At 39.6% G+C, this 20200-nt stretch overlaps 1 protein-coding gene across 8 annotated transcripts in view; it reads right to left on the bottom strand.

Annotated features, from left to right (window-relative positions):
* Window positions 1–12211, bottom strand: part of thrb (thyroid hormone receptor beta) — a 98970-nt gene extending 86759 nt beyond the window's left edge. For 4 of the 8 annotated variants that reach the window (XM_046058034.1, XM_046058029.1, XM_046058035.1 and 1 more), the window contains exon 1: window positions 10489–10879. The gene's annotated coding sequence lies outside the window, so the exon portion shown is untranslated. Of the gene's footprint in view, window positions 1–10488; window positions 10892–12192 lie in introns of those variants that run through there. The other 4 variants (XM_046058032.1, XM_046058033.1, XM_046058036.1 and 1 more) reach the window with 4 other exon arrangements.
* Window positions 12212–20200: the final 7989 nt, after the last annotated feature.

Below are 20200 nucleotides of genomic sequence, written 5' to 3' on the forward strand. Positions count from 1 at the left end.
GGTGTATGATTGAAGGCGACAGATCAACTGGCACAGGACAAACAACTCTAATACATATAAAGTTACAGATGTGACTCTCTGACTCGTGATGTTCTGAACCTTATATTTTAGGAGACTATTCTCTGGACTCATTCTGACTTATCATGACCCTAACACTTAAAGTTCTTGTTTAAGCATCTGTGAAGTTCATTTTGCTCCACCAGTCAGACCCCGGTGGGTGTAGCTGAAACAGCAGCAAGTCAATAAACAGTCCAGCAATGCATTGTTCAGGGGGAACAGAGGAATGTTTTTAAATGGTTACTTAGTAAATTCTGGGTCCAACATGCAGTAAAAGGTTCTCTCTGCTATCAGGGTTCAATTACATGATTTATGTTTGAGATTATTACCTACCCATATTCACTGTGTTTGTTACAGCAATTTACAATACAAATGAATGTCCTACTTTAGTTTGAAATGCCAAATATAAATAGCTTAGAACAAATGAAACAGCCTTATGAACTATTAAGAGCTTAGTGTAAATACACAGGAGACCCTAAAAAATTTCAGGTTGTGGAAACTCTACACTCCAAACGCTACTGAACATACGTTATTTGTCACTGTTCGCATCCAACAAAAATTTGTTTGGCAGCTCCCAGTGACCAGCAGCATAAATAAAAACAATATAAGTAAGTAATTAAATAAATATAATTGTAAGTATTTAAAAAAAAAAAAAAAGGGAGGCACATGGATTGCAGGTGAGCAGTGAAGGTGCAAAATTTCTGTTGTCTAGAAAATACCGTGTCAACACATCAATATTTAACGTCTTAAGACATTTGAAACCATTAAGGCTTCCATGCTTTTAGGTTGGCACAAACATACCCGCCCGTTTTTGGTGCAGGGTCTGCGTTTGGCTGGACGTATGCCTACGTTGTGGGTATGGGCCACGTACCCATCACGTGTCCGATTTAGTATTTGGGATAGTTCATTTGTGAGGGATGGATATACAACAGCTTCTTTCTAAACACAAATATTGTTTAAAACAGACTAAGCTAAAACTGTAATTCCTAATCAACAGTAGGGGGTGTGCGATATGTATCCTCTGCGATCATTTCTTAATTGCTGTTTTAAGGATGTGTGAGCTGACATTATCAAGTAGGCTACATCACTCAATTTGCAAAAAACAATCAAAAACACCTTGTCCGCACATTAACTGCTGCATGAGTCAAGACGAAAAATTCAAGACTGAAGTTAAAAATGAGTAAACAAACAGTGTCAGAAGTTTACACCACCAGCCTCGCAATCTACGTTGTTTTATTATGAATCGCTAAACGTGGATCCACCTCTTTGCTTTGGCTTTGAAGAGATGGATGTGGCTCAAAACACATCATTCGCAAAACTACGTCAAAAATCGGTTGCCCTTAAAGACCACGAACTAACCACCACACAGAATATCAAGAATTTGAAAAGCTTCGGGAATCTGCTATCCACGACAGACCTGAACCAGCCAAGGTACCAGCACAAAAACACACCCAGGTTCAATAATGACAGAATCAAAGCCAGTTTAAAAAAAGTCCTGTTGCCATTAATGTCATTAGTAACAATTAATATTCTAATAACAAGAGCGAGCTAGTACAATATTCGACTTTTTGAAGGATGCTAAATATTGTCAAATTATCGTTATCGACACGATTCAAGAAAGAAATCGAGATATAATTTTTTTTCAATATTGCACAGACCTAATCAACAGTCTGAACTGAACACAGAGAGAGGAAACCCATATTGATATCATTAAATATAACTTACTGAGGATATCATTGTCTCTAATGTAGATCGCTGAAAAATGGCCATAAATGCTACTAGAGCTTAGAAACTGCTCCAGAGCTTGTCTGAGAATCTATTCACCTGCAACTGTAAAAGGTACCAGGCCTTTATTTCAAGCAGGCTTGTAATATAGATAGGCCTTATATTTCTATTCCCTCTGTTTGATCAGTATATTGTTACTGTTTTTTACATATTATATTGCTCTTCATACAAACCCGACACTTCCAGTATCCATTTAAAATTAAAAGCCCTCTAGTGTTTTAGTGGACACAAGTCCTTAATTTCCTAACCAGACATTTATTGTGAAACATCTGCAAGATTTTGTAGAATGTGACTTGCATTAGCAGTGCCTGTGCATTGCTCCGATCGAGTGGTTATACAGGTATGCCAATTTATTCTGATAAAGAACTACATACAACCTTCATTTTCCAAACTGCGCTGATTTTACGAGATGTCATCTATGTCCCACTTTGTGGGTGCTGAGGCCCGCTTGTGGCTATTGGCTGTGTAACATCTTAGAAGTTAACTGGCATTGTACATTAATAAAATATAATAATCATTGATCCAACTAGTATTGCTGGTGCAGACTAAGCGAGGGTAGCAACGTTTAATCGACTAATGCTTCGTGCAGACTACATGACTTACAGCGTCGGCCGATGGCCGTACCGTTCACGCTACACAACTTGCCGTCTTGTGACGGGAGTCTTGAAGTCGTTGTAGTGTTCGCACCACGTGACTGATCGGTGACAGGGGGTCACACACTACACGAGCTGACAGCAGCTCTGTCACCCGGCGCTGGTCTCCAAACCACGTTTTGTCAAGGAAACACGTGAAATGTGAAACGGGAAATGACGTGATCTACTCACAAAACAGCTGCTGTTTGTTATTATAAAAGGTGAAAGGATGGATTAGCACACGCAGGTAGCAGGGATTGTCTGAGTTACAAAGAGGGGAGTAAAAAGTGTTTTGTAGTGAAAAAGTAGCTGCCTGCTCTCATTGGCTGGATGAGGATGTCGAGTCGGCCGACTCCTCCAGATATTTGGCATGCTAGATATCTGGCAGACGTCGGCGATGTGTTAGAAATGTGTCGGGTAGCTGTTTGACACGTCGATTTACCCCCGATCACAGCCTGGTGGTCGGCGAGCGGCAAATCGGGCTAGAAATCGTGTAGTGTGAACTAGGCTTAATCGGCACATCCCTAGTTACTACAAGATACGGCTTTGCTGAGACATACTATATACATATATACACTGCAGGGAGTGAAATGCGACAATAGCAATTACAATGAATAATCCAGAACAATAAAGTGTTGAAAACACATAAAAACAAGATTATTTTGTTGACATGCACATTATATAACCAGGAGTTCATTCACCCTTCGTTTTTGACTAGCGGCTTTTATTGATTTTAAGAATTAAAATCACTGACTAGCGTGATTTTAAACTAGGTGATGGGTATTACCAACATAATCAAAAAATGTTTTGTAATTTGAGATTGTGTTGTTAAATGTTAAATATGTCTGATCAGATATGTTGGCAGAGATGAAAGCTTGGGTTGTTTCAGTCCAGTCCAGTACCAACTGGCAGTTACTGGGTGTAAATACTAATCTGTACATAAGAACAAGTTTTTGTGGTGCAAGCTGTTTTCAATTTTGTTATGGGTAAATCTCCACTTAAGTTATAAACTTAAGGCCAAGTTTGGACTTACAAACTGCTGGTGCAACAGGCTCCAATTGTGTGCAAGCATTCCAGGGGTAGTGGCAACAATGAAAGCTACCACAGACATTTCAATACAATCATTTAGTAGGACACGCTATCTGAAAACAAACTGTCATTGGTCAAACTTTGAGTAACTGCAGAGGATGTTGCAGAAGGAGATGGGGGTTAGCAAAAGCACTGAACAGAAGCTAACATGAAAAATCTGTAATCATAGTAGAATCCAAACGCAACAGTACGGCCATAAAACAATCTATTAAGGTCTATTACAAGTTATCAGGGAATGTGAGTTCACAGAGATAAGGTTTCAGATGCTCAAATAATATGTCCTCAGCGCTTAAACTGAGCTCAAAGTTTAGTTTTTAATTTAGACAAAAAAAGTAGAGGTGTTTCTAATAAAAAGTCTGTTATGTGGGGTCGCCTGCATTTCAACTAAAACCCAATACATCTGAGTCACACTGACAGATGAATCACTAGATCTAGGCATAGCAAGGCGTGTCTGTGTCTGTGTGTGTGGGTGTGTGTGTGTGTGTGTGTGTATCGTCCATATGTGGCTAGGACATCAGGTACAACAAAGATAGCACAATGTTCAGACTTGCAGAAAGGTTGTTATTGAGCTACTCAAATCATTTCATATCATCACGTCATATCTACAGCACTGTTTCAAGCAATGCCTTGTGGCCAGGTTTATATACTGATTAATAAAGCAAACTGTTGGCATGAGGCAGCCAAGTCAACTAGACTGATAAAATTGTTTGTAGTATACGTATAGTATCTGTATTGGTGCCGGCACAGACCTTATTAAATGGGCTAAGTATTGATCAGACATGACAAATCCACATTAAATACCTTACCGAGGATCTGGAGACATAAAATCTGTGGAGTTCACCTTTAGAGCCCTGCCTTGCTGTTTACCTGTGTTTATCTGAGAGTAGTTTGCTTGATTCAGTGCACCAGTTGCCAACTGTAACCCTGCCTCAATGACCGAGTGAACTGCCTTTAAACTCAACCTGCTGTGTCCCGGTGTGAGCCTTAGGATCCCGTTACCTGTACCCTGTTACTGGAAGCCAATGTGATTTGATTTCACTAACAATAGCTCAACCTAAGATGTGCAAAATGCATGAGATGTTGATTACAGCCATTCGAAGCTTTTATCTGAGTGACGCCAGGAGTAGATTTCCCAACCGGCATCTCTCTCCTTAGAAGGCCCACTTGTTGGGAGACGAAAAATTTACTTGAGACTATTACTGATTGCTGCAACTGCAAGATTGATTAATATAATTGCCGTTGCTAGTACTGTTATTTCTTTTGCAAGTATTATTGCAATTACGTAATCATGAATTTCATTGAACTGTAGTAGTCCATGTTGACAGGGAAGTGGTAGGGGTTCATTGATCGACTACAGGGAGTTGATGAAAAACTGTGCAATATACAAAGAGAAATGGACGTGATGTAAGCAGCAGAAACTATTAACAGCTGCATTATTTGGACAAGCTTTCATATTATGTACAGGGCTCGACAGTTCAAGTATAAACACTTGCATATGCCCCTAAAAACAGATTTGTGCAAACCAGAAAAATTATTTATGAGCATAGTGTATGAGTCAAGACTACAACACGGCACGCCCCCCACCTCCGCTGCTCATTGAAAACATGGACAGACAAGCCATCTCGAGTGCTAAGAGAAATCCCGGTGAGCCGGTCTTCTGCGGGCAGCTTGAGCAGCCTGACAACGCATCTCTCTCACTGTTTTTGTATAACGGGCTAGCTAGCTCTTTAGCTAGGTGCCTTTTGCTGAAATATGTTCAACTTTTCATAAAGCACAATTGTCACTTTTCGCGAACCGAACCATCACAACGTGGATGGTGCGGGACATTAAAAAAGGTTGATGTTCTACAGCAAAATTCATTGTTCTGCACGAGTGGTTATGATTATTGAGTTAGCACTTAGCATTAACATATTACAACAATGTAGACCATTTTTCTTGTACTAAGATTTAATGAAATCTTCTTTTGTGGGTTCTTTTTAAGAAAAGAACCCACAAAAATGAAACTATATTATTATTATTACTATTATACTAGTGGTAAGCTATATAATATAGTATTATATGAGATCATAATGAATATAGTAACATCATATAGTTATACTGCCATGCTTGTTAAAACGTGACGATATACAGAAACAATATATTTTGAACATTTCAAAATGCACCAGCATTGTTTTGAATTTTGTGACTTTCAGCCAAATAGACTATTTTCCCAATCATATATTTTGTCATATGACATTTCTTAAAAATTACACACATAAAGTGTGGCGTTGTGTGTGTGTGTGTAGGCGGTGCTGGTGTATCGTGTATCCGTCCCTAGTTCAAAAACTACAAGTCCCACATTCCACAAATTGCAGTGCACCAATCACTGCAGAGTTTTCTCAGTGTGATGAGTGATCAGTGTTTCAAAAAGCTGTGTCCATGTTTTAAAAGCTGTTTTCAATGTGTCAAATTGAAAAAAGAACCTATGTTTTCAAAAGCTTGCACTGGTGATGTCAGTGTTTTTATATTCATATTTTACATTCATCCATGCCAAGTGATCCAGGTCTTCACTTGCACAGTCATCATAATCACATCATAATTGCACACTAAGGCATAAACACACGCTCACACACTTGAGCCCTAAAACTGACAACAGGCAATAAAAGATATGAACAACTCTAATGAATTACACCTGACGCTAATAATCAGATGTACCAAAGAGGTGCAAGTTTCTTTTTTCAGTGCTCAATACAAGGCACAAGGCAGATTTATTTATCATGTTACAACATAGCGTTGTATAATGAGATGAAGTTGTAGTTCCCTTTATACTGCTCACAAACGCAAGCATTGCTAATCACTACATGTAGCAACGTGCGCCAGTGTGCCAGAGGGCAGCAGGGTGAACAGGCTGTGGCTGGGTGGGTACTGTCCTTTAGTATCCTTTGGGCTCTGCAGGCACCTCACCTCACCGATATCACTGATGCTCAGGAGATGGGTACCAATGATCTTCTGAGCAGTTTGAATCCCCCGCTGCAGAGCCCTCCGGTCCTGGGCCGTGCACATCTCATACCAGTTTGTGATGTTTCCAGTCAAGGTGCTTTCTATTGCTCCTCTGTAAAAGAACTTGGTACAGGAATTTAGCCTTCTTAAGTTTCCTTAAGAAATACTGCCATTTCTGAGCTTTCTATATCACGGTGGAGATGTGCCGACTGCATATAAAAGGGGTAAATAAAATGAATAAAAAACAATAAATAAAAAAATAAAAAAAATACTTTTTGAAGTAAAGTGGTACATTTAACTGGTTATAATAAAGGAGAATAACTAGTTTTATATATCAATTGGGAATCAAAACGAAACACGATACTTAAGTCAATCGATTTTCTTAGCTATCTAGCGCTAATTAGAAGTGCTCAGACACCTCATACTGACTGAACTCGATAATTAATATTTCCTTTAATTATTTATTATAATTGCATTGTATGTGTTTAGTTACATGTTTAACTCAGCTGGTAAGCTTTTACTGCCTTTTACCAGTTTCAAAGCTCCATATCATACTGTGATTATTGAGGCTTTTCCATTGTAAGGTACATGTTTTTTGTTAGGCCACAATTCAGTAACTGACAGTATTTTAAATGTTACTACAATTTGGTGCTGTAGAATTCCTAAGAATATTGTACAATTGATTCCTCTACCAATTGAGAATCTCAGGTATGGAGTTGAGCTGAGATGAAGCCTTGCCATAATAACCTTTAACACCCGACTAACCGCATTAACAAACCATGAAGCAATACATCATTTCATAGCTCTTACAACTGATTTATTCAAACTGATCTATGGTTAAGCTACTACAGAATCTCATTATGTTATGGCCAGATACCATTCATTTCGAAATGTAACAAGTTTCTCCAATAAGAACAATAAGGGAGCCTTGTACAACTACGAGTATGTTCGCCTGTACTTGCATGCAAACGCATCTCTTGCCAGCTTATGTAGCCAACAGCCTCATAAGCTCCAGGAGTAAGTGGAGCAGCACTTTAATACTGACTTTAGCTGTGCTGGTATCATGGGAGTGTTAACACCTTGGTTTTCAGGCTTAACATGTCGAATACTTCTTATTCTACTACTTAATTATATCCACCAGTGTGAGCTGCAAAAGCCAACAAAAAGCAAAAGCACTCGTGCATTATCTGAAAAAGTAAACACGATCAGGTGACAACCCCCTGAAGCACTGTACGTGATGAATCATCTGTCTTGTTCCATTTTTATGCCTGGTTCCATAATGTCCTTTACTCCATGTATCTTACTCACTTTAGTGATGCACTGTATTGCAACATGAGAAGTACATTTTCCAGCAGAGTGGAAATACATCTGTAACACAACTGCACATGGATTATTAAAAACAAACGTTGTTAACAAATGTCTGTTGTTAAGATAGATCACTATGAAAAAAGCCCAACATGATGGATTATGTTCTTACACATTTAATTGTTATGTGGCAAGAAGTCATTAAAATCTTCATAAACAACTGTGGGTACTACTACTGATTATAATAATAGTGGTTGCCAATTTCATAATGAAACATTTCTATGATAGCGCTATTGGAAATATACTGTACTGCCCGTTTTAGTAACGTATGGCTCAGGGACAAACTCTTTTAAACTTCTTGTATTTCTGTGGATAAATGTGGCTTGTGGCCTTACAGCAGAGCAGAGGAGCACTGAGACAGGGCTATGTATTTGAAAAAAGTGAAAATAGTCTTAAGGAGACAACTGCAGATCCCACGTCAAACCACAACAGGCACCCAGAAATCTCATGAGATTGTTCTTGAGACATACCTTGCATTCCTTTGTCTTTATTTACATGTGTGCTATTCCTACTTTGACATGAAAAGGGTATATAAAAATGGCAATGTGATATTTTAAATGTTATAATTGAACAAACACTGATTATTCTTACTCTTGTGCTTTTTATTCAAACTTATTGTTAACAGCAATACAAATGTCTGTGGGAATTAACAGGGGAATGAATGCACTCAACCGGAGGCCCTAGATAACATATTCTTTGCCACAAAGTGACAACGCCAATTTTGACTTGATCCCACTCTGAATCCTGAATATAAATATTCTAGACCCCCCTCCTGTAGTATGTTGTACATTATTTGTGGAGATGTGCGAGTGGGCTGCACTGTTGCACACAAGATCCTGCTCTGCGAGTTGATGTTCACACAAGCTCCCACAGCACAGTAGCAAATAGGCAGACAACGACCTTAAATACCCTCAGCTGAGAACTGATGCTGCCTTCAGTAGCTCCTTGGAAACTCCCCATTTGAATGATGTAAATATGACTCGGCGTGCACTTAAGTGCTTCTGGTTGTAAAATAAAAATGTCAGTATCATCGGTGTATCAAAAGTATATATTTTAAGTATTTATGCTATTCTTTTAATGAGTCGAGATAAATAAATAATGCACATGAATTAAAACTGTTAATGTCAAAATATCTCTTGGGAAAATATCCATATTCACTTAATTTAAATATAATTTCTACTTAATGAAACATTGGTATGATACTTAATTGACAGGTTATATTCTCACTACCTACAAATGGAGCTGGCGAATGGCTGAAATGATTTGTCTGCTGTGTTTTTCAAATAAATTTACAAATTATTAATATTTCTGGTCATTTGTCTTTTTTTTGGCACTGAGGGGGACAAAATGTTTTTATGACTATCCTAGACATTACTTTTAACATCAGCTGCTGTTTCAGTGTTCGTCTGGACACAGAAAACTCCCACGGTCACCTTGCTGTTGTATGCTTGTATTTTCTGACAGCCTTTGAAGGCATCCTGTTATGCTCACATGGCAACATGTCACCTGTCATACGGTACACTGTGGGAAGGCAAAAAGGACTGTTTATAATTGTTTGCAAATAGACCTAGCTAACTTTCCACTCACAAACAAATCTTTCCGCGGGGATAATGCCACATATTTTGTCAAGCATTAGCAAACATCTTTACATGTACAATGTCAGTGATACATCGAACTGTAAAGTTGTAAAATCCAACCTCTACGGAAAGGATTGCTTATTTTGCATGCCAGATGTTCATCGAGCGCTTCAATGAAGTTTATGTTGCCAAAGCGAAAGCAAAGGTTACATCAGAGACAGTGAGCTGAAATCATTTCTGACATATTTTCAAGACCCTAAGTGAAAGTGAACCAGACCCCCCCCCGACAGGTGTTATCATATGCTGGCATGATGCCCTCGACTATGAGGGACACGATAACTTAGGCCCATAAACCAACTCCCTCAAGTCTTCATAAAAGCTAGCCCGGGTACGTGCCTGTTCTCTTGGACCGACAAAACCTCGAGCCAAATATCTGCCAATTTAATGCGCTTTCGCTTCTTGTTGAAATTAACAACAAATTAAAAGAATGTATTTGTACGTTTCTGAATAATTACGAGATAGTGTTCAATTCGGCGTGTATACAATAAACCAGCAACTCAATAAAATGTAACTTTTTTGATCAATTCTCATTTTCCTCCCGCTATCTCATTCCGACATAATACGCCGCCGTGGGCGTAAAGGAGCAGCGTTAACCAATTATAAAGTTTAAATATTTCTGTTATTAAGTATTGTTTGCTGGATAAACTGTACTCCGAATTGTTTTAGAGACTCTTATAATTCTGGAGAAGCCGAAGTCATTGTCATCCAGGAGTGAACCGTCTGCAGTTTACCAAGGCAGCTTTGAATTGCAGAAATTTTGAATGCAGTTCGGCAAACACTATTCCCTCCATAGGACATAAATAACTCATTGGTGGTCATGTTAAAAGCGTGAACATTAATATGAACATGACGCGAAGGAAGCGCAATGTACAGCCAGCTGCGGTAACGTTACTGTCAAGCACCCTGTCTAGCGACTGTTGTCAAAAACATGAAACATCGCCTACCGCATATGCAAGACGGAGCTCGTATCCAAGTATTATTTGGAGTCCCAGTGCCTGTGCATTCCTCCTCAACTGGAACCAGTGTCGATCTCCGTCGGCTCAACTGAACGGGACACAGCGCCAGGGTTTAACCTGAAATGACCCGAGCTAGTGCAAATCAGGCGAAGGCTATGCGTGTATCTGCGCGTGTACTGTCCCTGTGTGGAGTGAGTGTAGAATGGGCTAACACAGTGAATGCGGCTAAGAGAGTCTGTGCTCTGGACGCAAAAACTTCAACATGGAGCCGAGAACAAACCTTTGAAAAAGCGGCACACTAACGAAACAGGCAATTGTAGCGCTCCGAGTGATCGCTACGGGGAATCAGAGAGCCGATTCAGGAACGAGCAGGAACCGAACAAAATAAGCCTCGCCCTTACTACACACTCCCAAGTTGTTTTTTTCTCGATGGCGGTTGAGTGTTTTACAGTGGGCCTGGTACATGCCGACAGGGCAGGAAACATACTGCTCAACTTACTGTGTGTGTGTGTGTGTGTGTGTTTGTGCGCTCAAGGACAGCAGGCGAGGACTGATGAAATTATAATTATGTAACACATGACAATACATTAATAGTGTCATTTATTTTGTAATGTATTCAAATTCACCTTCATTTACGTTTATATAATTTCATTTCCATTAGGTCTTTATAACCTTCTTTTTATAATTATATTTTGGAGTGGGTTGTGCACATGTGCTCAACAAATCCTAACCTACATAAAAGCATTTCATGTAGGTCACCAAACTATCAGTCTAGAGCCCAGCCAGCATTTGTGTGTGGGCCCCAAATGGGTTAAAAACAGGCTGAAATGTGGACCAAGTTTGTGTGCTTCATGTTGTTACTGGGTTGCAATTGAGGCCCCTTTGGGTTATTTATACCTTTTACAGCCTAGGTGGGTGACACCCATGAACCTAGACCACATGTGAGCTTATATCTATACCCATTTGGGCCACACCTTCAGCCCTATGAGATCAAGACTGAAGCCCATCCGGGCAAACACACGTGGTGCCACCGTGGAACCTGTGTACAAACAGACTGTCTGGTACAAATCCAATTGAAACCCACCTGTAGCAGCCTAGGTGGGTGGCACATGTGCTACAAGTGGGCTTCTGGGTTTGTCCCTGCGTGCCATAGCCCCATCGAGATACCAATAAACACACTTGAGGCAACACATGCAATAACTACTACAAAGCTGAAAAGACGCGGGCGGTATACCATGACAGGTCAACAGTCAATCACCATGCTGGCACATAAAGACAGACCACCATTCACACTCACATTGCTGAAAATATACCACACAATTGTTTTTAATAGCTAAAATTTAGCTATTAAAAACTTTAGCTTTTGACATTTGCAGAGCCAGACACTGAATAAATCACATTGTTTCAAATACAGGCCTACTACTTTCATTTTGAAAATGGCACATGTCAAAAAACATCACAATTGTTTATCTCAGTGCCAAATGCATCTAAGAAGAAGAAGAAGAAGATATACTTTATTAATCCCACAAGGGGGAATTCAATGCCTAAAAGGAAAGTTTTTCAGGAACATAAATATGAAAAAAAAAATACAAATAAAGTACTGTTTAAGTTTCCCAGCCACACGGAAACCCTGGAAAATTATTTCTCCTTTTTTGTCACAGAACAAGAAAACTGACAACAGACACTACTTACCCTGGAGCTGGGGCGTAAACACAATACACTCAGGGAGTGTAGGAGGGAGTGAGTTGTGGGGCAGTTGCGTTGTACAGCGCCAGAAACTGAAAGAACAGAAAGTTGTGAACACTTGTCATAATTCGGGAGAAATGTAACCTGTGAGAGGACAATAAAAATCGGGAGTCTCCCGTGAGCTAACTGGAGCTATGTTGTTTACTTCTGTAGCCTGCAACAGCGTGTGCCGTCATGTTATTCTTCTGCGTATGCGGGTCACTTTCAGGCCGCGGACAGTTCACACTGGAGTCTGATATGGGCCACATTTAAACTATAATGTGAACTGTCAAACAAAAAAAATCAGATCTGGGGAAAAAAAATTGGAATTGAGCATTAAGGCCTGCAGTCTGAACGTAGCCAAACAGTTTAACATTTAACTAACAGTTAAACTTATGCCTATGCATTAGTTAACAAGTTACACCATCTCCTGGCATTATAAAGTAATGTTGTACAAGAACTCTGAAATGCTTTTTTTCCAGGCTCATCCCACAAAAACTTAACATAGGCTGAAAGTAGCAAATAATAGTAGTAGTCAAATATAACCGTTCAGCAATTTATGCTACAAATGGATGGAAAGGTGGACTTACATGTTTCTCACCTTGACCTTCTTCTTAAGGTCTGAGGAGGTTTAGATTAGTTATAGATTACTGAGTAGGCACCCATCAGGGGCAGCATTTTGATGATGTCATACAGACTTCTCACAAAGTCTTTTACGAAACACCCTAGTATTCTGTCAGTATCTACAAAATATGTAGATATTTATATAAACTCCCACCAAATGCTGCTAATTATGGGATATTCACTTTACTGTAATCAGGCAAAAGAAAAGGAGCAGAGATCGATGGCAGCAGAGGAGGCATGGAGGTAAATAAGAAAGGATCAACTAAAGATTCAGAAGGCAACAGCTTACATTCACACACATCCGTCATGTAATTATGTAGACCAGGGGTTTTCAAAGTGTGAGGCAGGCCTCCCAAGGGGGGCTCCAAACAGTGTCAGGGGAGACTCAGTGAGTGGAAGTGAAACAATATGACTATGAATATATTATTGCATTAGTTATCAAAAGGAGATCACACAGAATAGCCTACATGTATGAGAGTTCAGAGACACAGAAGTTTTTGAGACCTGTTTCCCCCCCATCAGAGTCAGAAACTAAGAAAGGCTTTAGGACAGACCTTTTTAAAACTATTTGGTGTATTTAGAAGTTATGTAACAACAGCAATATTAGGCTATTTTGGCTCAAATGTTGAGTGGATCAAATAATATAATCATCATCCCATATGCATCAGGGAATTGAGTGAAACTTGAGTAAACTAAAGATGTGGTGGTGGGGGGGGGTGCCGTTCCGCAAGCTTTGTCTGAGGGGAGGCCCACAGTCTGAGACTTTGAAAACACCTGATGTAGACCCATGCTATTCAAATATGAACAGCAGAGGAAACATCTGACTTTGGTTTTAAAATGTTTTGAAATGGTCAACTTAGCTATTAAAAAACCTTCGCACATTGAAAATGGTTCCCCCAATGTTAAATTAGTGATTACAGGCCTGATTATTGCACTGCTGCGTCTCAGCAGCAATGTCCCATGTTCCCAGCACCAACACTGTGTTTTATAACTTTACTCACAACTTAGTTGTTCTCAATAATGATATTGTTTTCTGTTATCAGACTGAATTAATTTAAAACAGTGATTTCATTGCAGTTCATTACTACTGAACAACAATTCCTCAGCTGCAGCAGAGTCCATCAAATCACTATTGTGTCCAGCACAGTCATCTGAGAACAAAAACATGAAATAACACCTGTAGTGTGATTAGCAGTGACTCACATGAGAAATCAAAGAGTTAACCCTAATGCCACATGGAATTCTATTATCTGTATATTTGTGTATCAGTGTATCGTAACGTCTTTAGAAAACATAACACCATCATGGTCTATGATCAAATGACAACTACACAAAAGATGCTTGTCATTAGTAAGAAACCACAAACAAAACAGAACGGTTTGAATAATTTGTTAGAACAGAGAGGACAGCAGTAGACAGTGAATGAGCCTGTGCTCAATGAATAGTGTGTGTGTGTGTGTGTGTGTGTGTGGGGGGGGGCATGCTCCTACCACTACTGTGCCAGGTTTGCCTACTTGGACTGTGCCCAGTCTTGTATCAGCCCTTTGTCTTGTCCCGAGAACCACTTGGAATGGGCCTTTTCTGCATCCTTCTGGTTACTTACTTGTGTAACAGCATTGTTTTTCAATCCAACTAATAAGACATGATATGAAAAAGAAAACAATCCAGTTTGATTTTTAGCCATTCTTCCTACTTTCATTGCAAAAGCATACGGCAGGGAGAGAATAGATAAAAATCAAAGTCTCGCCTCATGCAACAGTGTATCATTCAGTATCTGCAACCCCCAACAAGGCTTTGACAGTGCGACTGTGTTCACTACAGTAAAAGCCATATCAGGCATTTGGTACTATCAAGTTCAAATACATTATCCAAAGGCCAAAGATCTACTATTAACATTTGGACAGCAGATGCCTCTAGTCAGTCTAGACAGATTTATTCTACAGTCTAGGTCTCCACAGCTGTCTGCTCTAACATGTTTCAACTTGTATAGATACTTTTCATCAAGAAAACATTTAAATAAATAACATTGCAAAACTGACCCTACACACTTTCAAAAAGGCACAGATCTCGGAACTTCTTCTGGTCATGACGAGCAGAACAAGGGTGTACAGGAATGGCGGTAGAACTTGGATGATTGATTTAGCCATGTGTTGCCCATGGGACCTTACTTCGGAAAAAATATGTGTGGTAGTCAATGGCAAGAGACAACAAATTTTTTGATCCCGTTTGAATTGTGCTCTGAATCACACATATGATGATGATTTAAAAGTCAAGAAAGTCACAGTTTGATGTAAAAACTGTTGAAGTACAAGACTGTGAAATTACAAATATCACAAACCCAAAAGTAACGTATGTTACGTCATAACTTTTTCTCTCAATGACCAAAGCTAACGTTACAGAAGCAAACGTCAAAGAACTTACATGAGAGGATGATGTGATAAAAGGACCAAGAGTTGTTGGATTAAACCCATCAGGTGAGATATATTTCTACGTGGAACAACCACGCCCGCCTAGTTCAACATGACTGAGTTAGCTCAGGCTAAGGAGCTAATGCTATATGATACTCTGCGTTAGCAGAAGTAGCTTTTACCTGGAGCTTGTCTTGTTGGAGGTTGGTAGCCTGTGGCAGCATCGTTATCAGCTTATCCTGGAGGTAAGTTAACCTGAAACTACACAACAACACTTAAAGTAACTCTTTCTCTGTTATTTAGGTTATACTACACAAGGTTTAAAATGCTTCAACGTATAAAAATATATGTGGTAATTTGCCACAGTAGATTATGTGGAGACATTAACGTTACCATGAATCAGCATTTATTGTGATGGCTACTGGACATTTGACAGCTGATATTACATTGTCTGTCTTCAAAGGAAAAAAAAAAAAACATAATGTTGGATATTGTTATTGACTGTCCTCTATATATCAAGGTGTTACTCCCTTATTCCATTTTCTCTCAAATATGTGACATAATAGTAGTGTCAACCAAACTGAGGCATCCTTTATAGTTAACTTTATATTTTACATGAACTACCTGCAACATTTTTTTCCTTCCATATTCACAGTGTGGATCAGATGTCCCAACTGGTGCCAGACAGCTGCAGAAACCTGGAACGCATCCTCAGTGTACTGGACGTCTGTATCTGATGGCTTGGACTAATGTGGAAAGGCCTTCTCCATTTCTGTTTACTTTTACATTTAGTTTTAAATGTGTTTTAATGCACATTTAATATATATATATATATATAAATTATGGTTCACATTGCAATAAATTCTCTATATATTTGCACTGATTTTGTCTTTACTGACTGAAAATGTTAGATATCAGATCCTTGCAGAAAACCTACAGGTCTTGACTGGGGGGTAGGGTTTGAGGGCCTGGGCCCTGCCACGTCACAACATCGTCATCTTGATCACAGGAAGGTGATGAAGCACTAGTAGTGGTCAACTCATGCCACTCTACATTGTTTCACCAGACGTCTGACGTGACTGGCATTTGTCCCTACAATAAAAGGGGTCTGTTCTGCATACCAGGGACTGGGACAAATAAGAGAAAGATCTACTACATTCTGAGAGGTATCTGTGCTAGATGTTCAAGATCTACCACAATGTAGCCACAGGAGGGATAGAGCTAGCGTCGGACATATTTAAACCCCAGAGAGTGAAACCAGACATTGGATGTAGTGGGACTTCAGGTAGGTATGGTAGGCTGGATTAGCATTAGGTCAGAAGCATCTGCCCCTCTCAGTAGTTGCTCCACAAAAGCCCTATCCAGTCAGGAGGACGGCTGTCTCTGTGAAACACTTAGAGAGCGCTCAAGCTGCCTGAGGAAGTCTGACAGTTTCTCTCCCTGTTGCTGCTGCAACAGTCAGAAAGCCAAATACCAGTGTTAGTGCAGTAGCGTCACTACAAGTACTGGCGTTACTAGTTTAACTACATTTCTCAGTAGCTTGGTGGTAGCGTCGCTGTAACCGCGGTAGCTTCCACACACGCCACAATTTTTCTTCTGTGTAGTGAAGCTTCATTTAATGTAGCTAGTAGCTTAGCTCCTAAATTTTCCAAGTAGCTTGCTCAACACTGCCAAGAAGACAAAGAACACTTACTCCAGCTAGGGTTTCCTTACATTTACACAAGACCATAAGGCTGCTCTTACTAGTTTCACGAGCCTCTTCGATTTGGCCAATTTTCAGATCTTCAGGGACGATAACCCATGTCCATGACTCCATGTGCCTCATCCAGTCCTTCACCTCTGCACCATCTCTCCAGCTCAGAAACTACCTCTGCTCCGTCTGCCATCTTCTGGAGTTGCTTTTCTGCCTTTGGATCTTGAATTAGCTACTCTAACTTTCCTGGGGACCCAAGACTTATCCCAGCGGTGCCTCCATTTTATGTTCAGGGGGCCTGAGTTCTTTAACTTTGGTATAGCTCTGATTAACTTAATGTTATTTATCTTGGGACATGCTAGAAACCTTATACTGCTCAGCTATAACTAAATATTGTGAGTCCACAATAATAAGCAAATAATTATTTGTACTAACTCTTTAACACAATACACAAGCACCACAGTCTAATGTGCATATGTAGACTATATGCCCTTTGACCTCTAGAAATAATAAACACACCCAGAAAATGTTTAACTAAAGTTAAAAAGCTTACTTTAATTGAAAGGCAAGAATACATAAAATTGAATGTATTTAAACTTTAAGTCTGTTCTCTACTTCCGTTTCTCAAACAAGTGTTTCAACTTGCATCATATAGATTCATTTTACACCCAATTTCTTTTTTAAATTCTGTAGTTCAACAAAATAAATAACTTGCCCATACCTTTCCTCTTCTTAACACACACTGTGCGCACACCAATAGTCACTCCATAATAAGCCTGCAAAATGAAATGACATAAATAAAATTTGTTGCAGGTCTGAATTCATGCTTGTGCTCATAGGGACCAAAAACTTAGCGGTCACTTCACTCAAACTAGAGCAAAACAAATAAAGCAGGGCAGTACCTTTTTTTAGAGTTCTGTGGTTCGACAGAGAAGGCAACCAGTCTCTACCAGCCTCTGTCCTTGAGCCGGAGGGCAGCACGTAGGCATATTCACAGAGTTTAGTGTTTATCCAGTATTGCCAGAGGAACTGAGCATTCCCAGGTGGCTCAGAGCTGGGTGTCGTCTCTCTTTTCCATGAAACAGTCCAGTCAAAACTACTGACTCAAGCTGATTTAGCTAGCATCAGCCTACAGTCTGTTCCCCCAACTTGATTACTAAGTGGCATCCTATAGCACAGCAAAACTTTGGGTATAAATTCTCTGTTATTAACAAAAGCATATCCTCTTGCAAATGATCTACTTGATGAGACATAAGTAAATGCACACTTTTCCTACATCTCACCTATACCTCAGCCAATTAAAATGCAACATCCTATATGACTATTTACACTTCTCTAGAAGATACCAATGTTTAGAATTTACAGCTTTTTATCCCAAAAAATATAATACATGTTCATTTTTAAAATTCTTATGAACATTCTGTAAAATACCAAAATTGCTCCATATTACAGGAAAAAACTTTCTACCTGCTAACTGTGGTGTGTGTGCCATGCAGGGCAAACCCGCCAAGTAACCCTGATCCAGTGCTTCAGACATATTTCTAGCATTGTCTGGCAGCACAGCATGAACCCTGGTTTTGTTTATGTCCCACCATTGCAACATTGTGTCAAATGTGGCTGTTAGGTTGGCAGCAGTGTGGGACCTAACATGTCATCACAGTGTAGAAGGACTTGGTGGCCAACTGAGCAGTCAGACATCATAGATGTCCAAATGTAAGTTGTAAAACTGATTGCTGCTTTGGAATTGCCTTGTAGCAGGCTGCGTGTGTGGCTTGGCACAAGATTAAACGATTATGGTAATGCTACATCTGAGAAATATCACCTACTCGTCATGATTCCATCAACGTTTATGTCTGCCCATTTTGAAGTATCGCATTACAAAAGGTTGATGGAAAATGTAAAATTTAAGCAGACACCTTTGCCAAATAAGTTGTGACGTAGCGAACATTTACCTCACATGAGGTCGCTGTCGCTGTCTTCCCCAATGTTCCATAATGCGCAGAAGCATGGCTGGTAGCAACTTGCCCACTTGAAACACTTTTCTGAAGACCCCTCTCCATTTTTCTCAGATCCATGGTCTTTAGGTCCATCCGGCTGGTTTAGTTTCTGGTTTGCAACCTGTACTTCTTGTGTATGACAGCCATGCATAACGTCAGCTTCTGATGTAACTACGCTTGCGTAGCCTGGTTTATTCGCTCCAAACTAGTTGACGGAAACGTGCCTAATTCACATTTTGTTTTGTTTTTTTTTTTGCTTTTTTGTGACATTTCAAAATTTTGCTTAAAATTTGCAGAACAATTTCATGGAAACATGGCTAGTGTGCACCACGGAAAATGGCTGGTCATTTTATGCCATGAATTCCATGATTTTCTTTGTAATGGCTTTGGCCTTGTTTTCATTGTTGATGCCAAAGAAAGATAGCAGGGGCTGGCGGCTGGCTCTGTGCTCTCGCTAGCTTCAGTTTTAGCTGCTTTGCCTTTACTAGCTTCTCGAAATTGGGCATGTTCAGCTTAGTGGTAAGTGTGACAAAGAAGAATATCAATTCATTCATCTATTCATTCAGCACAAAATACCTAGGACCCAGATATAGTGATGTCATGTCTGACATTGATGTTTGCTTCAAACTCAAAAAGTTCTTTCAACGAAACACTGTTTCGGAGCTTGTATCGTTAAGTCTGATGTCTGAAGCAAACACAGTGGTTCACTCAGGTAGTGAAATGACTGCTTTGACAAGCCTTTGATGTTGCATTACATCTTTATCAGCAGATGGTAGTGTGCATTTTCTGAATGAAGCTTGGAGTACTGAACCATTTTTGACACAATTGTGTCGGAAACACAAAGATGAGCACACCACAATTAGTGGCAAAGTCCAAAAAAACCAAGGTAATCCAAAGAACAGCAATCCAAATGCAGAAAGTAATCCAAATGGAGGAAACAAACAAACTGGCAGGATTACAGGTATAACACACAACATATGACAAGGACACAACAAAGAGAACAATAGTGAGGACTTAAATACCAGAGCAAACGAGCAGGGAGGGAGTGAACAGGTGAAAGACATTTTACTAATTAGGAATAATTAGACATAACAGGAACAAAGCTAGACATGAACAGCAGACACAGACAATAACAAAATAAAACAGGATGTTAAGCATGCAACAACACACAAGGATGGATGAGACAAACAGGACCTAGGGAAGACTGACAGAATTAAAAGTCAGGAAATATTAACTAAACATAAAATACAGAC

The sequence above is a fragment of the Micropterus dolomieu genome, linkage group LG09, assembly GCF_021292245.1.
Source record: "Micropterus dolomieu isolate WLL.071019.BEF.003 ecotype Adirondacks linkage group LG09, ASM2129224v1, whole genome shotgun sequence".
Lineage (NCBI taxonomy): Eukaryota > Metazoa > Chordata > Actinopteri > Centrarchiformes > Centrarchidae > Micropterus > Micropterus dolomieu.